Here is a 17,041-nt window from a genome sequence, read left to right as displayed (position 1 = left end):
GCTGGTGGAAAATACGGGAACTTTGAACTATTTTTTATTTAAACAAAAATTCACACTTCATAACCCACTTTTACTAAATGTAAGATCTTTATTTGGGTTGGCTTCCACCCTGGACAGAAAAGAAAAAAAAAGGCGTTGGGTCCAACGAAAGCAACTTAATATATTTATTTTGCACAAGCTTAGCGTATGGATTTTTTTTTTTTTTTGCATTTCTGTGGATCCCTTCATGATATCTAATAAGATTTGGTGGGCCAATAATATGATATAATATAATGTACTGTATGTTGTAATGCAATTCCCAACTGTATGAAGTGGGATTTGGCAGCGCTCTCGGAGCCCTCGGTTCTTCGAGGGATAATGGAGGTGAAAATCAACTTCAATCTTCTCACTCCATATCGCTCTGGTGATATTTTTATTCGGTGACGGGGGAACTCGGGAATGGTGTCTGGAGCTGTTCCTGGGCTTTGGATAAGAGGACAGTACATGTCTGTAGTGGGACTATCTGGTCACAATCCTCCCGAGCAGGCCCGCCATCAGGGGGGTACAGGCAGTACACCTGTAAGGGGCCCGGAGGTCCACAGGGGCCCGGATGGCAACCCCCTTTAAAAAACAAAAACAAAACATATATATTTTTTTTTAGTGTTCCAGAGGGGGGGTTGCCACATGGGGACCTCTGAGCCCTTTAATAATATATATATATATATATATATAAAAAAGGAAAATTTAATAATAATAATAATAATAATAAAAAAAAAATACATATATATACCTCGGGGCCCTTTAATAAAAAATGAAATAAAAATATATTAAAAAAAAATATACTTTTAAAAAAACAAAAAACAAAACAAAAAGGGGGGTTGCCATTCGGGGATGGCAACCCCCCCTTTTTTTTTTTTTTTTTTATAAAAAGATATATATATTTTTTTAATATATTTTTATTTTATTTTTTATTAAAGGGCCCCGAGGTATATATATATGTATTTTTTTAATTATTATTATTATTAAAGGGCCCAGAGGTCCCCAGGGCCCTGGATGGCAACCCCCCCCCCCTTTTTTTATATACACAAAATCCTTTTTTTTAATATATTATTTTATTTCTTTTTTTTTCCTTTTTTTTTTAAATATATATATTTTTATTAAAGGGCCCATAGGTCCCCAGGGCCCTGGATGGCAACCCCCCTTTTTATTATTTAAAAACATTTCATTTTTTTATATATATTATTTTATTTATTTATTTTTTCCCTTTTTTTATATATATATATATTTTTATTAAAGGGCTCAGAGGTCCCCAGGGCCCCCCTTTTTAATTTTTTTTTTTATAAATGTTTATTTTTTTATATATTTTTTTTTTTTTTTATTAAAGGGCCCAGAGGTTTCTTTTTTCTTTTTATTAAAGGGCCCAGAGGTCCCGGATGGCAACCCCCCTTTTTTTGTAATTTATTTTTTATTTTTTTATTTTTATTATTATTATTTTTTTATTTTATTTTTTTCATTTTTACATTTATATACATTTATATTACAGAGCCCAGAGGTCCCCAGGGCACCGGGTGGCTACCCCCCATTTTTTATATATATTTTTCTTTATTTCTTTTTTTTTTGTCAAAATTTGCAATCTCAATTTGCGGCAGCCCCCCGCTTCTCAATTTCAGACGGCAGCACACCCCATCCCAGTTCTCTGCTCCAGGGGGCCCATGCCTGAAGCTGTGTAAGGGGCCCCATAATTCCTGATGGCGGCCCTGCTCCCGAGTCCCGATACTTCTTTGCGTCTGTAGATCCAAAAGCCAACCAAAGGGTTCCAACTGGATTCACTTTACACATCCGACACCCAGGGCTTTTTTTTCCCAGTGGGAACACCATTTTGGCACCTCCTACACAGAATGCATGGGCTGGGGTGTCCTGGGGGGTCTTTTTGTAGGCAGGTGGTAGAGCAGATCTACTTTAAGGTGCCTCCTACCCTTGGGAGAAGGCTGGAAGTCTAGAAAGGACCTAGGAGGGAGGTGGCTTAGACTGCAGAAGAAGCAGTAACATCCAGTGGCAGTGTGTTCATAAAGGGCGCAGGAGGGCCGCCCCCACCCCCCCCCCCCCCCTCCATCATAGCAAAACATGATCCCTAATTTTCCCAGAACAAAGATGGCAACCAGTGGCAGTGCGTCCATAAAGGGCGCAGGAGTGCCACCCCCCCCCCCCCCCCACCCTCTCCTGGCACTGCTCCAATTACCATAGATAGATTCATGCATTGCATGAATCTATCTATGGCCGGTGCTGACACCCCCTATTCAGGTGCCCGGCCCCTTTTCGGGCACCTGAATTACAGCGGCAGGGGTGTTTTTTTGGCAGCACCTTATTAGAGAGCCATAGGCTCTAATAGGCGCCCAAAAATGTGAGAAGCGGGCGCTGTATGTTAGGAAAGCAAAGGTATTCACTTCCCTACATAGAACCAACTCTCAGCTAATCAGATGCACCGGGTCTGTGTTACCTGTCACCTGATTGGCTGAAACGACAGGTGCTGTGATTGGTCGCCTATCAGGCATCCAATCACAGCAGAGGACAAGAGGAGGAGCGTGGCTGCATTTGATGGGCACAGTGGCTGCGTTTAATGGCATAGTGGCTGCAGTTAATGGGCTCAGTGGCTGCATTTGATGGCACAGTGGCAGCGTTTGATGGCACAGTGGCAGCATTTGATGGGCAAAGTGGCAGCGTTTGATGGCACAGTGGCAGCATTTGATGGGCACAGTGGCTGCGTTTGATGGCACAGTGGCTGCGTTTAATGGGCACAGTGGCTGCATTTGATGGGCACAGTGGCAGAATTTGATGGGCACAGTGGCTGCGTTTGATGGCACATTGGCAGCATTTGATGGGCACAGTGGCTGCGTTTGATGGCACAGTGGCTGCATTTAATGGGCACAGTGGCTGCGTTTGATGGCACAGTGGCAGCATTTGATGGGCACAGTGGCTGTGTTTGATGGCACAGTGGCTGCGTTTAATGGGCACAGTGGCTGCATTTGATAGCACAGTGGGTGCGTTTGTCGGGCACAATGGCTGTGTTTAATGGGCACAGTGGCTGCATTTGATGGGCACAATGGCAGCAACCAAGGACAGTACATAGCAGGGGACACTTGCTATGTTGCTAGGAAGCAATTTGCCGCCACTGTGCCCATCAAACGCAGCCACTGTGTCCATCAAATGCAGCCACTGTGCCCATCAAATGCAGCCACTGTGCTCATCAAACGCAGCCACTGTGCCCATCAAATGCAGCTACTGTGCCATCAAACGCAGCCACTGTGCCCATCAAACGCAGCTAATGTGCCATCAAACGCAGCCACTGTGCCCATCAAACGCAGCTACTGTGCCCCAAGTGTTGCCACTGTGCCCACAGTCTGCCCGGCACTTACCTTATCTCAGGTGGGCAGCGGGTGACGGCAGTAGGCGGTGTCCTCCATTTCTTCCCCGACCCGATGTCTTCTCCCACCCGCTCCTCCTCTCATCCTCTGCTGATAGGTGTCCAATCACAGCGCCTGTTGTTTCAGCCAATCAGGTGACAGGTAACACAGACCCGGCGCACCTGATTGGCTGAAAGGGGGTTCAATCCTAGCAAAGCGAATTCCTTCGTTTTCCTAACATAGAGGTGAGCGAAAAGCAAACGCACAGCGTTGCGCCCGCTTCTCACATTTTTGGATGCCTATTAGAGCCTATTGCTCTAATCAGGTGCTTCCAAAAAACACCCCCGCCACAGTAATTCAGGTGCCCGAAAAGGGGCCGGACACCTGAATAGGGGGTGTCCGCGGCGACCATAGATAGAGTCATGCAATGCATGAATCTATCTATGGTGATTAGAGCGGTGCCAGGAGAGGAGGGGGGCTGCGGCGCCCCTGCGCCCTTTATAGACGCACCGCTGCTGGTTGCCATCTTTGTTCTGGGAAAATTAGGGACCAGGGCTGTCCTGTTTTGCTATGATGAAGTCCTCCGGTCTCCTGAAGAGGAAATCCACGGCATTAAGCCCTACAAGGATCATACGCTGAAGTCTCTATGAAGTCTACAAAGAATGAAAAAAAACCCACATATCTATGAATTGTATCAAACATCTTTTATTAAAACGCCTTCAGAGTTGGGCTTTAAGTACGAGAAGTGAACGTTCCATGTATCGTAGCGGAAGGTTGGCAGATAATAATCCACGCAACACCTCCTTGTATTATTTGGTGTTTATAGAAGAAGGAAGAGAAGGTCTGCAGATAAGGCTCTATCTCCCGGCTCAGAGGGATGCGCGGTGTTTACACTTGGAGGAAGTTCTGAGGCTCGGTTCAGGCCTCACACCTCGCCATTGTCTATGGTGTTTAGACTGCGGGTCAGACCCCTATCTCGGGATTTTCCTTGCTCATCCGTTCTCAGGGGGGTTCAGGACGAGTCTTGACAACTGGAGAGTGAGATGGAAACAAGATCCATCGTACAAGCAGAGAAGATTGTGTACTTTCTCCACCAGATACCTGAAAGACAAGGCTTCCCGTTGAGTTCATGGTGGTTCTCAGGGGGGTTCAGGATGAGTCGTGACAACCGGAGAGTGAGATGAAGATTGTGTACTTTCTCCACCAGATATCGGCATGGAGTGTAGACCTCTAGGGGCAACCTGGCCATGGAGATCACAGAAGGAGCTGAACTTGGAAGACAAGGCTTCCCATTGAGTTCATGGGGGTTCTCAGGGGGGTTCAGGACGAGTCATGACAACTGCAGAGTGAGATGGAAAAAAGATCCATCGTACAAGCAGAGAAGATGTGTACTTTCTCCACCAGATACCGGCATAGAGTGGAGACCTCTGGGGGCAACCTGGCCATGGAGATCACAGAAGGAACTGAACCTGGAAGACAAAGCTTCCCATTGAGTTCATGGGGGTTCTCAGGGGGGTTCAGGACAAATCTCGACAACCGGAGAGTGAGACAGAAACAAGATCCATCGTAGAAGCAGAGAAGATTGTGTACATTCTCCACCAGATACCGGCATTGAAGTGTAGACCTCTAGGGGAAACCTGGCCATGGAGATCACAGAAGGAACTGAACCTGGAAGACAAAGCTTCCCATTGAGTTCATGGGGGTTCTCAGGGGGGTTCAGGATGAGTCGTGACAACCGGAGAGTGAGATGAAGATTGTGTACTTTCTCCACCAGATACTGGCATTGAGTGTAGACCTCTGAGGGCAACCTGGCTGTGGAGATCACAGAAGGAACTGAACCTGGAAGACAACGCTTCCCATTGAGTTCATGGGGGTTCTCAGGGGGGGTTCAGGACAAATCTTGACAACTGGAGAGTGAGATGGAAACAAGATCCATCGTACAAGCAGAGAAGATTGTGTACTTTCTCCACCAGATACCGGCATGGAGTGTAGACCTCTGAGGGCAACCTGGCCATGGAGATCACAGGAGGAACTGAACCTGAAAGACAAGACTTCCCGTTGAGTTCATGGGGGTTCTCAGGGGGGTTCAGGAGGAGTCGTGACAACCGGAGAGTGAGATGAAGATTGTGTACTTTCTCCGCCAGATACCGGCATGGAGTGTAGACCTCTGAGGGCAACCTGGCCATGGAGATAACAGAAGGAGCAGAACCTGGAAGACAAGGCTTCCCATTGAGTTCATGGGGGTTCTCAGGGGGGTTCAGGATGAGTCTTGACAACCGGAGAGTGAGATGAAGATTGTGTATATTCTCCACCAGATACCGGCATTGAGTGTAGACCTCTGAGGGAAACCTGGCCATGGAGATCACAGAAGGAACTGAACCTGGAAGACAAAGCTTCCCATTGAGTTCATGGGGGTTCTCAGGGGGGTTCAGGACGAGTGTTGACAACCGGAGAGTGAGATGAATATTGTGTATATTCTCCACAAGATACCTGCATGGAGTGTAGACCTTTGGGGGCAACCTGGCTGTGGAGATCACAGAAGGAACTGAACCTGGAAGACAAAGTTTCCCATTGAGTTCATGGGGGTTCTCAGGGGGGGTTCAGGACAAATCTTGACAACTGGAGAGTGAGATGGAAACAAGATCCATCGTACAAGCAGAGAAGATTGTGTACTTTCTCCACCAGATACCGGCATGGAGTGTAGACCTCTGAGGGCAGCCTGGCCATGGAGATCACAGGAGGAACTGAACCTGAAAGACAAGACTTCCCGTTGAGTTCATGGGGGTTCTCAGGGGGGTTCAGGAGGAGCCGTGACAACCGGAGAGTGAGATGAAGATTGTGTACTTTCTCCGCCAGATACCGGCATGGAGTGTAGACCTCTGAGGGCAACCTGGCCATGGAGATCACAGAGGGAGCAGAACCTGGAAGACAAGGCTTCCCATTGAGTTCATGGGGGTTCTCAGGGGGGTTCAGGATGAGTCTTGACAACCGGAGAGTGAGATGAAGATTGTGTATATTCTCCACCAGATACCGGCATGGAGTGTAGACCTCTGAGGGCAACCTGGTCATGGAGATCACAGGAGGAACTGAACCTGAAAGACAAGACTTCCCGTTGAGTTCATGGGGGTTCTCAGGGGGGTTCAGGAGGAGTCGTGACAACCGGAGAGTGAGATGAAGATTGTGTACTTTCTCCGCCAGATACCGGCATGGAGTGTAGACCTCTGAGGGCAACCTGGCCATGGAGATCACAGAAGGAGCAGAACCTGGAAGACAAAGCTTCCCATTGAGTTCATGGGGGTTCTCAGGGGGGTTCAGGATGAGTCTTGACAACGGGAGAGTGAGATGGAAAAAAGATCCATCGTACAAGCAGAGAAGATTGTATACTTTCTCCACCAGATACCGGCATGGAGTGTAGACCTCTGAGGGCAACCTGGCCATGGAGATCACAGAAGGAGCTGAACCTGGAAGACAAAGTTTCCCATTGAGTTCATGGGAGTTTCACAGGGGGGTTCTTATAATAATTCTTATAATTATGCTAATTCTAACACTAACCCTAAGGCTAATCCTCACTGTAACCCTAACCCTAGGGATAATAATAATTCTAAGTCTGACACTAAAGCTAATGCTAACACTGACCCTAACGTTAACCCTTAACACTAACCCTAAGGTCAACCTTAATGCTAACCCTAACACTAAGGTTAGTCCTAGCTGTAACTCTAACCCTTTGCACATGAACAGAGCCATGTGATCGCCATGTTAGCTCTGATATGACGATCACATAGCATTGTTGATAAGGGTTGGGTTTGTTTAGAAAACAAAGCAATATGAGTTTCTTCTTTTTTTTTTGTTTTCAGACAAATTTCATTTTACTTTTCTTGCACTATCTTTTTATTTTATTTTATTTTTTAAATGTTTTATTTGGGTTTCATAGAATATCAAAACAATATTACAATCAATGGGCCAGATTCAGGTACATTTGCGGCGTAACGCATCGCATTTACGTTACACCGCCGCAAGTTTTACGGGCAAGTGCTTGATTCACATAGCACTTGCCTGTAAAGTTGCGGCGGCGTATCGTAAATCCCTCTGGCGCAAGCCCGCCTAATTCAAATGATCCGGGTAGGGGGCGTGGATCATTTAAATTAGGCGCGTTCCCGCGCCGAACGTACTGCGCATGCTCCGTTTTGAAATTTCCCGCCGTGCTTTGCGCGAAATGATGTCGCACCGACATCATTTTTTGAACGTCGACGTGAGTTACGTCCTTTCCTATTCACGGACGACTTACGCAAAAAAAAAAATTAAAAATTCGACGCGGGAACGACGGCCATACTTTAACATGGCAAGTGTATCTATACGCCACGAAATAGCAGCTTTAACTATACGCCGGAAAAAGCCGACTAGCGACGACGTAAGAGAATGCGACGGCCGCGCGTACCTTCGTGAATCGATAGAAAAAGCTAATTAGCATACCCGACGTGGAAAACGACGCAAACTCCACCCAGCGGGCGCCAAAGTATTACACCTACGATCCGAAGGCGTACAAAGCCGTACGCCAGTCGGATCGAAGCCAACAGCCGTCGTATCTTGGTTTGAGGATTCAAACTAAAGATACGACGCAGGAAATTTGAAAGTACGCCGGAGTATCAGTAGATATCAGCAGATACTCCGGCGTACTTCTTCTGTGAATCTGGCCCATAATATCTTTTTTTTTTTTGTAAAAAAAATGTTTTAAATAAGAAGACCAACGAGGGATCATTTTTTATTTTTGTCTTAAGAAGAAATACAGGGGGAGGAGCTTCCATAAACCTCAGACGCCATTTAAAGCTCATTGCACTTTTAATAAATATAAAAAAAAAATCCAAATTTTTACCCTTCCCTTTTCTCTGCAACATTTCACCAAAAATGGCAAAAAAATTCTACAGAATTTATCGATTTTTTCCTAAAATTTCATTAAAAATAAAAACTCTTCTTTTCTTCATCTCCGGTCATTTAAATTTTTGACGCGATCGACAAAAGTGAAATCTCAGTTTTATTTTTATTTTTTTATATATTTATTTTTTATATTTTATATATTTTTTTTATTCTGATTTAAAAAAAATATATTTTTTTATTTTTTTATTTTTACTGAACCTGTCTGTGTCCGGGCGATGGCGGTATCACTTATTATTATTATTATTATTAATAATCCTAAATAAATATAATTATTTTATCCTATCACATATTCGCATGCAAGAGAAGCGCATGGCGGGCGCAGACAATGCCCCGCGACCCGCCGCCGCCGCCCTCCCGCCATGTCAGCTGCTCCTTTTTTTTAATTGTTCGCATTGCTTGAAAACAGGATTTCAACGAAAAATGCCGACTCCTCGGGTCTGGCAAAGAATGTAACAACCTGCGATCCATGTTGCCACGGCAACCCAAACACCTTATGAAGATTACACTTTAAGTGCTGAAATTTATTTGGAAGGCGCAACTCCCATGACTGCGCGAGGCCTCCCCGCCACCAACGTGACAAAGAATTAACCTTTTCTAGCTCCAGGGCCTTTTTTTGTTTTATTTTTATATATTTTTGTTTGCTTTTCTTTGGAGATCAAATAATATTTAGAAAAAAAAATAATAACAATTAAATAAATAAATAAATACATAAATAACATTAAAAATTAAGGGCCAGATTCACATAGAACTGCGGCGGTGTAACGTATCGTAGATACGTTACACCGCCGCAAGTTTTTATCGCAAGGGCCTGATTCACAAAGCACTTGTGATGAAAACTACGCCGGCGGCCTCCGGCGCAAGACGAGCCAATTCAAATGGGCGTGTGCCATTTAAATTAGGCGCGCTCCCGCGCCGGACCTACTGCGCATGCTCCGTTTCCTAACTCCCGCCGTGCTTTGCGCACCGTAATTTTTTCGAACGGCGACGTGCGTAGCGTAATTCCGTATTCCCGGACATGTTACACAAACGACGTTAAATTTTAAATTTCGACACGGGAACAACGGCCATACTTTAGACAGCAATACGATTGCTGACTAAAGTTAGGGCACCCAAAACGACAACTAAATTTGCGACGGGAAACTAGACTAGCGGCGACGTAGCGAACGCGAAAATCCGTCAGGGATCCGCCGTAACTGCTAATTTGCATACCCGACGCTGGTTTACGACGTGAACTCCCCCCAGTGGCGGCCGCGGTACTGCATCCTAAGATCCGACAGTGTAAAACAATTACACCTGTCGGATCTTAGGGATATCTATGCGTAACTGGTTCTATGAATCAGCCGCATAGATAGAAACAGAGATACAACGGAGTATCTCCACTGTGAATCTGGCCCTAAGTTAAATACATTTAAGTTAGCTCCAGGGGCTTTTTTTTATATTTTTTAATATTTTTTATTCTTTTTTTTGCTTTTCTTTGGAGATTAAATAATATTTAGAAAAAAGAATAATAACAACTATGCTCTGAAGGGCACTGATAGTGGGCACTGGTGGGCACTAAATATGGCGGCACTGATGAGGATGCACTGATAGGTGTCACTGGTGGGCACTGATAGGTGGCACTGAAGGGCACTGATTAGGCTGCACTGATGGGCACTGATAAAGAGGGACCAATGAGGCTGCACTGATGGGCACTAATAGGTGGCACTGGTGGGCACTGATAGGCGGCACTGAAGGGCACTTATAGGTGGCACTGATGAGGCTGCACTGATAGGTGGCATTGATGGGCACTAAAAGGTGGCACTGATGGTCAGTGATTAGGATGCACTGATGGGCACTGATAAGTGGCAATGAAGGGCACTTCTGGGCACTGGTGGGCACTGATGAGGCTGCATTGATAGGTGTAACTGATGGGCACTAATAGGCGACACTAAAGGGCACTGATAGGCGGCACTGAAGGGTACTAAGAGGTGGCACTGAAAATCACTGAGAGGTGACATTGATAGGTTGCACTGATGAGGATGCACTGATAGGTGGCACTGATGGGCACTAATAGGTGTCACTAGTGGGCATTGATAGGTGGCACTGAAGGGCAATTAGGGGTGGCACTGATAGGTGGCACTGATGAGGCTACACTGATAGGTGGTACTGATGGGCACTAATAGGTGTCACTGGTGGGAACTGATAGGTGGTACTGAAGGGCAATGAGAGGTGGCACTGATAGGCGTCACTAATAGGTGGCACTGATAGGCACTAATAGGTGTCACTGGTGGGCACTGATAGGCAGCACTGAAGGGCAGTAAGACCGAGCCGTCCATCAAGCCTGCTCCTTTTTTTATTGTTTTTTTTTTTGGGGGATATTTTTTTTTTTTAAACCCTTTTCTTTTTTTTGTGTGTTTTTACAGAACTATAGAAAAATTCAAGTGTTATGGAAAAAGAAGACCAAGTGATCCATCAAGTCATTTTTTTAAAGTTTTTTTTGTTTGAGTATGAATCTATAGAAACATAAAAGAGTGATGGCAGAAAAAAAGACCAAGTGATCCATCAAGTCCGGCCCTTTTTAATTTTTTTATTTTTTTATTTTTATTATTATTTTCTGTTTGAATAGAAATACAATTACAATTGTGACCAGGTGGTCCATTAAGTCTGCCTCTTTTATTTTTATTTTTTTTATTTTTTTAAACCTCCTGTGCAGATAATGGTCCTTTTTTTTACAAAATAAATAAATAACATAAAATAAAATTAAAGTAATAGCACAAAAAAGAAAGAAAAAAAACACAAATAGAAAATAACGTTACTTTATTTTTATTTTTTATTTCCAAATAAAAAAAAAATGGAAATAAAAAATAAAAAGAGAAATGAACACTAGATTAAATAAACTGCTTGTCAACTCTACGTTGACAATCAGTTTATTTAATTTAGTGTTCATTTCACTTTCTATTTCTTTTTTTTTATTTCCTTTTATATTTTCATTTTTTTTTTTTTTTTGGGAATAAAAAAATAAATAAATTAGTGTTCATTTCTATTTGTGTTTTTTTTTTTTCTTTCTTTTTTTTGTGCTATTACTTTTATTTTATTTTATGTTATTTATTGATTTATTTTCCCCAACTGTCTGTCTTTTCTCCCTTTGTGTCTGACACGCCCCCTTGCACAGTGCACCAATCGACAGCCTTTACACTCCCTGAGCAGATCTGTTGATTGGAGCATTGCGCAAAGGGGGGGGGGGAGGGGCGTGTCAGAGACCCGTGTTAGGCAATAGTCTCCAGCAAGCTTCCAGCATGTGACATTTTAAGCCTTGCTGTAGCAAAATATTTGATATATATATATATATAAAAAAAACGCCCATCCATGCATGAAAAAAAAATATTGAAAAATTATTTTTTATTTATAGATATATATATACACACACATATATATATATATACATATATATATATATATATATATATACATATACATATATATATATATATATATATATATATATATATATATATATATATATATATATATATATATATATTTATATAGATAGATAGATAGATAGATAGATAGATAGATAGATATATTTATATAGATAGATAGATAGATAGATAGATAGATAGATAGATAGATAGATAGATATATTTATATATATAGAGAGATAGATATAGATATATATATCAAATATATATTTATATATAATAAACACCCACCATGCAATAAAAAGAAAAATATTGAAATACAAAAAAAATTTAAAAATTCAAAAAAATATATATATATTTAAAATAAACGCCCACCATACAATTAAAAAAACCATTAAAACACAAAAAAATAAAAATAAAAAATATATATATATATATATAAAATAAACGCCCACCTACAAGGACATTGTAATTGTTTTTCTATTTTGTACTTGGTATTGTAATTTTTATTGTTTACAAAAAAAAAATGATTCAATGAGAAAGAGAAAATAAACTTCCACCATGCATGAAAAATACAAATATTGAAACACAAAAAAATAAATAAAAATAAAAAAGATAAAAAAATTAAAAAGTAATTTTTTTTAAATAAATAAATAAAAAAGTAATACAAAATAAATAAAAAAATTAATAATACATACAAATAAAAAATATAAAAAAATATAAATAAAAAGGTAATAAAAAAAAAAAATAAATAGAAAAGTAATAAAAATATATATATATATATATATATATATATATATATATATATATTTAGATAGATAGATAGATAGATAGATATAGATATAGATATGAAATATATATATAGATAATAAACGCCCACCATGCAATAAAAATATTGAAATACAATATATATATATATATATATATATATATATATATATATATATATATATATATATATATATATATATTTAAAATAAACGCCCACCATACAAGAAAAAAAAATATTAAAACACAAAAAAAAAAAAAATATATATATATATATATATATATAAACGCCCACCTACAAGGACATTGTAATTGTTTTTCTATTTTGTACTTGGTATTGCAATTTTTATTGTTTACAAAAAAAAAATGATTGAATGAGAAAGAGAAAATAAACTTCCACCATGCATGAATAATTCAAATATTGAAACACAAAAAAATAAATAAAAATAAAAAAGATAAAAAAATTAAAAAGTAATTTTTTTAAATAAATAAATAAAAAAGTAATAAAAAAAAAATAAAAAAATTAATAATACATACAAATAAAAAATATAAAAAATATAAATAAAAAGGTAATAAAAAAAAAAAAAAAAATATATATATATATATATATATATATATATATATATATATATATATATATATATATATATACATATATATATATTTATATAGATAGATAGATAGATAGATAGATATAGATATGAAATATATATATAGATAATAAACGCCCACCATGCAATAAAAATATTGAAATACAAAAAAAAAATATATATATATATATATATAATAATAATAAACGCCCAGAAAAATAAAAATATTAAAACACAAAAAAATAAAAAAGTAAATATATATATATATTTTTTTATATAAAATAAACGCCCACCTACAAGGACATTGTAATTGTTTTTCTATTTTGTACTTGGTATTGTAATCTTTATTGTTTACAAAAAAAAATTATTGAATGAGAAAGAGAAAATAAACTTCCACCATGCATGAAAAATACAAATATTGAAACACAAAAAAAAAAAAAAGATAAAAAAATTTAAAAGTATGTTTTTTAAAAAAAATAAATAAAAAAGTAATAAAAAATAAATAAAAAAGTAATAAAAAAATTAATAATACATACAAATAAAAAATGTAAAAAAATATAAATAAAAAGGTAATAAAAAAAATAAAAATAAAAAGTAATAAAAATATATATATAGATAGATATAGATATAGATATCAAATATATATATAGATAATAAACGCCCACCATGCACTAAAAATATTGAAATACAAATATATATATATATATATAATAAACACCCACCTACAAGGACATTGTAATTGTTTTTCTATTTTGTACTTGGTATTGTAATCTTTATTGTTTACAAAAAAAATAATAATTATTGAATGAGAAAGAGAAAATAAACTTCCACCATGCATGAAAAATACAAAAATTGAAACACTAAAAAATAAATAAAAAGAAAAAAGATAAAAAAATTTAAAAGTATTTTTTTTTAAATAAATAAATAAAAAAGTAATAAAAAATAAATAAAATAAGTAATAAAAAATGTAATAATGCATACAAATAAAAAATATTAAAAAATATAAAAAATAAATAAATAAAAAAGTAATAAAAAATAAAATTATAAATACAAAAAAAAAAAAAATACGATTAAAACAAACAAAACAATGCACAGGTTAGGCTTTAAGTCTAAAGGCAGCGAAGGGTTAATCAATCCTAATGGAACGAGAAGGGCATTTTCTTGCCAGCTGCGGTTTTGTTGGCACTGCGGGGATGCTGGCAGTGCGTGCGTGCCTTGTATAAGTGCGCGCCGCATCCCCTGCGCTCCAAGTCATTTTCTCAGACAAGATTGATTCCAAACTCCCTGTAATCTGCCTGCCACTCAGCGGCTTTTACTTGTCAGCGGAGCCGAGCGGAGTGACAGAGGGGAATATAATGATATAGAGCAGTAAAAAGCCGCCTGTCACTTTAAATATAGCCGAGCCGTCTGATGGAGGTTTAGAACACAGAGGGCTTCAGGGGTGGCGGAACAGCGATGCGGCGCCTGATTGTAGTCCCGAGCGCGGCGTACAGCGCCGGCTTTATTATTAATGCCTATGTACTATGATCACATGGGTGGGCAAAAAAAACAAATCTGAGCTTGTGGGATTTATCGTTCGCCTGCCGCGTGCGCCATTTATTTATAATTTATTGTTAAGGGTGGTTTGCTATAACATGTACGCTATGGCATCCGATCGTACACCAGCTACGCCATGGTTGGCTTAACTAAACATTTATTCATTATCTTATTTTTTTTCTTATTCTTTTTTCTTATTCTTATTTATTTATTTTTTATCAAATTTTTTATCAAATTTTATTTTTATTATTTTTATTTTAATTTTTTTTACATTTTTTAAATATACATATATTTTTTTTTTTACCACTTTATTTAAGTGTTGTCCAACTAAAATATATATTTATTTTTTAAATTTGCTTTATGGATGAGCAGAAAAAAATCTGAGCTTGTGGGATTTATCATTCGCCTGCCACGTGCGCTATTGTTTGTGCCCGGGCTACAGGGAAGATATGTGGATTTTATTATTAACGGGGGTCTGCTATAGAATGTACGCTATGGCATCCGATTGTACGCCAGCTAAGCCATGGTCATGGTCATTAACTAATGTATTTACTATCTCATTTATTTATTTTTATTTTAAAATATTTTTTATCAATTTTTTTTATTATTTGCTTTTTTTTAATCATTTTTTATTTATTTTTATTTTTTATATTTTTTTATTATATTTTATTTTTATTTGCTTTTTTTTTATTAACATTTTTTTAAAATTATTTATTATTATACCACTTTATTTAAGTGTTGTCCAACTAAAATCTATATTTATTTTTAAATTTGCTTTATGGATGAGCAGAAAAAAAATCTGAGCTTGTGGGATTTATCATTCGCCTGCCGTGTGCGCTATTGTTTGTGCCCGGGCTACAGGGAAGATATGTGGATTTTATCATTAAGGGGGGTCTGCTATATAATGTACGCTATGGCATCCGATTGTACGCCAGCTAAGCCATGGTCATGGTCATTAACTAATATATTTACTATCTCATTTATTTATTTTTATTTTAAAATATTTTTTATCAATTTTTTTTATTATTTGCTTTTTTTTAATCATTTTTTATTTATTTTTATTTTTTATATTTTTTTATTATATTTTATTTTTATTTGCTTTTTTTTTATTAACATTTTTTTAAAATTATTTATTATTATACCACTTTATTTAAGTGTTGTCCAACTAAAATCTATATTTATTTTTAAATTTGCTTTATGGATGAGCAGAAAAAAAATCTGAGCTTGTGGGATTTATCATTCGCCTGCCGTGTGCGCTATTGTTTGTGCCCGGGCTACAGGGAAGATATGTGGAATTTATTATTAAGGGGGGTCTGCTATATAATGTACGCTATGGCATCCGATTGTACGCCAGCTAAGCCATGGTCATGGTCATTAACTAATATATTTACTATCTCATTTATTTATTTTTATTTTAAAATATTTTTTATCAATTTTTTTTATTTTATTTTATTATTTGCTTTTTTTATAATTTTTTTATCTCATTTTTTTTATATATTTTTTAGCTATTTTTTATTATATTTTATTTTTACTTGCTTTTTTTTATTAACATTTTTTAAAATTATTTATTATTATACCACTTTATTTAAGTGTTGTCCAACTAAAATCTATATTTATTTTTTAAATTTGCTTTATGGATGAGCAGAAAAAAAATCTGAGCTTGTGGGATTTATCATTCGCCTGCCGTGTGCGCTATTGTTTGTGCCCGGGCTACAGGGAAAATATGTGGAATTTATTATTAAGGGGGGTCTGCTATATAATGTACGCTATGGCATCCGATTGTACACCAGCTAAGCCATGGTCATGGTCATTAACTAATAAATTTATTATCTCATTTATTTATTTTTATTTTTAATTATTTTTTATCTATTTTTTTTATTTTTTTTTATTATTTGCTTTTTATATATATATATATTTTAAGTGTTGTCCAACTAAAATATATATTTAGGCCCGGATTCAGAAAGGAGTTACGCCGTCGTAACTCCGAATGAGGGCCGTCGCATCTCGGCGCCTGATTCATATAATCAGATACGCCTCAATGTTGCCTAGATACGAGCAACGTAAGTCTCCTACGCCGTCGTATCGTAGGGTGCAATATTTACGCTGGATGCTAGGTGGCGCTTCCAACATGACTGCGCACCAGTGCACGAAGCAAGGTCCATAAAGACATAGATGAGCGAGTTTGGGGGGGAGGAACTTGACTGGCCTGCACAGAGTCCTGACCTCAACCCGATAGAACACCTTTGGGATGAATTAGAGTGTGAGCCAGGCCCTGAATAGGGGGCGGCAGCGGCGACCATAGAGAGATTCGTGCAATGCATGCATCTATCCATTAGTGATAGAGGGGAGCAGAGTGGCAATATTTGGAGCACAGTGGCAGCACATGGGGCACAGTGGCAATCGTTGGGGCACAGTGGCAGAAAATGGGACACAG

Source organism: Rana temporaria, chromosome 9 (assembly GCF_905171775.1).
Source record: "Rana temporaria chromosome 9, aRanTem1.1, whole genome shotgun sequence".
Taxonomy (NCBI): domain Eukaryota; kingdom Metazoa; phylum Chordata; class Amphibia; order Anura; family Ranidae; genus Rana; species Rana temporaria.
This window is presented reverse-complemented; position numbering follows the sequence as displayed.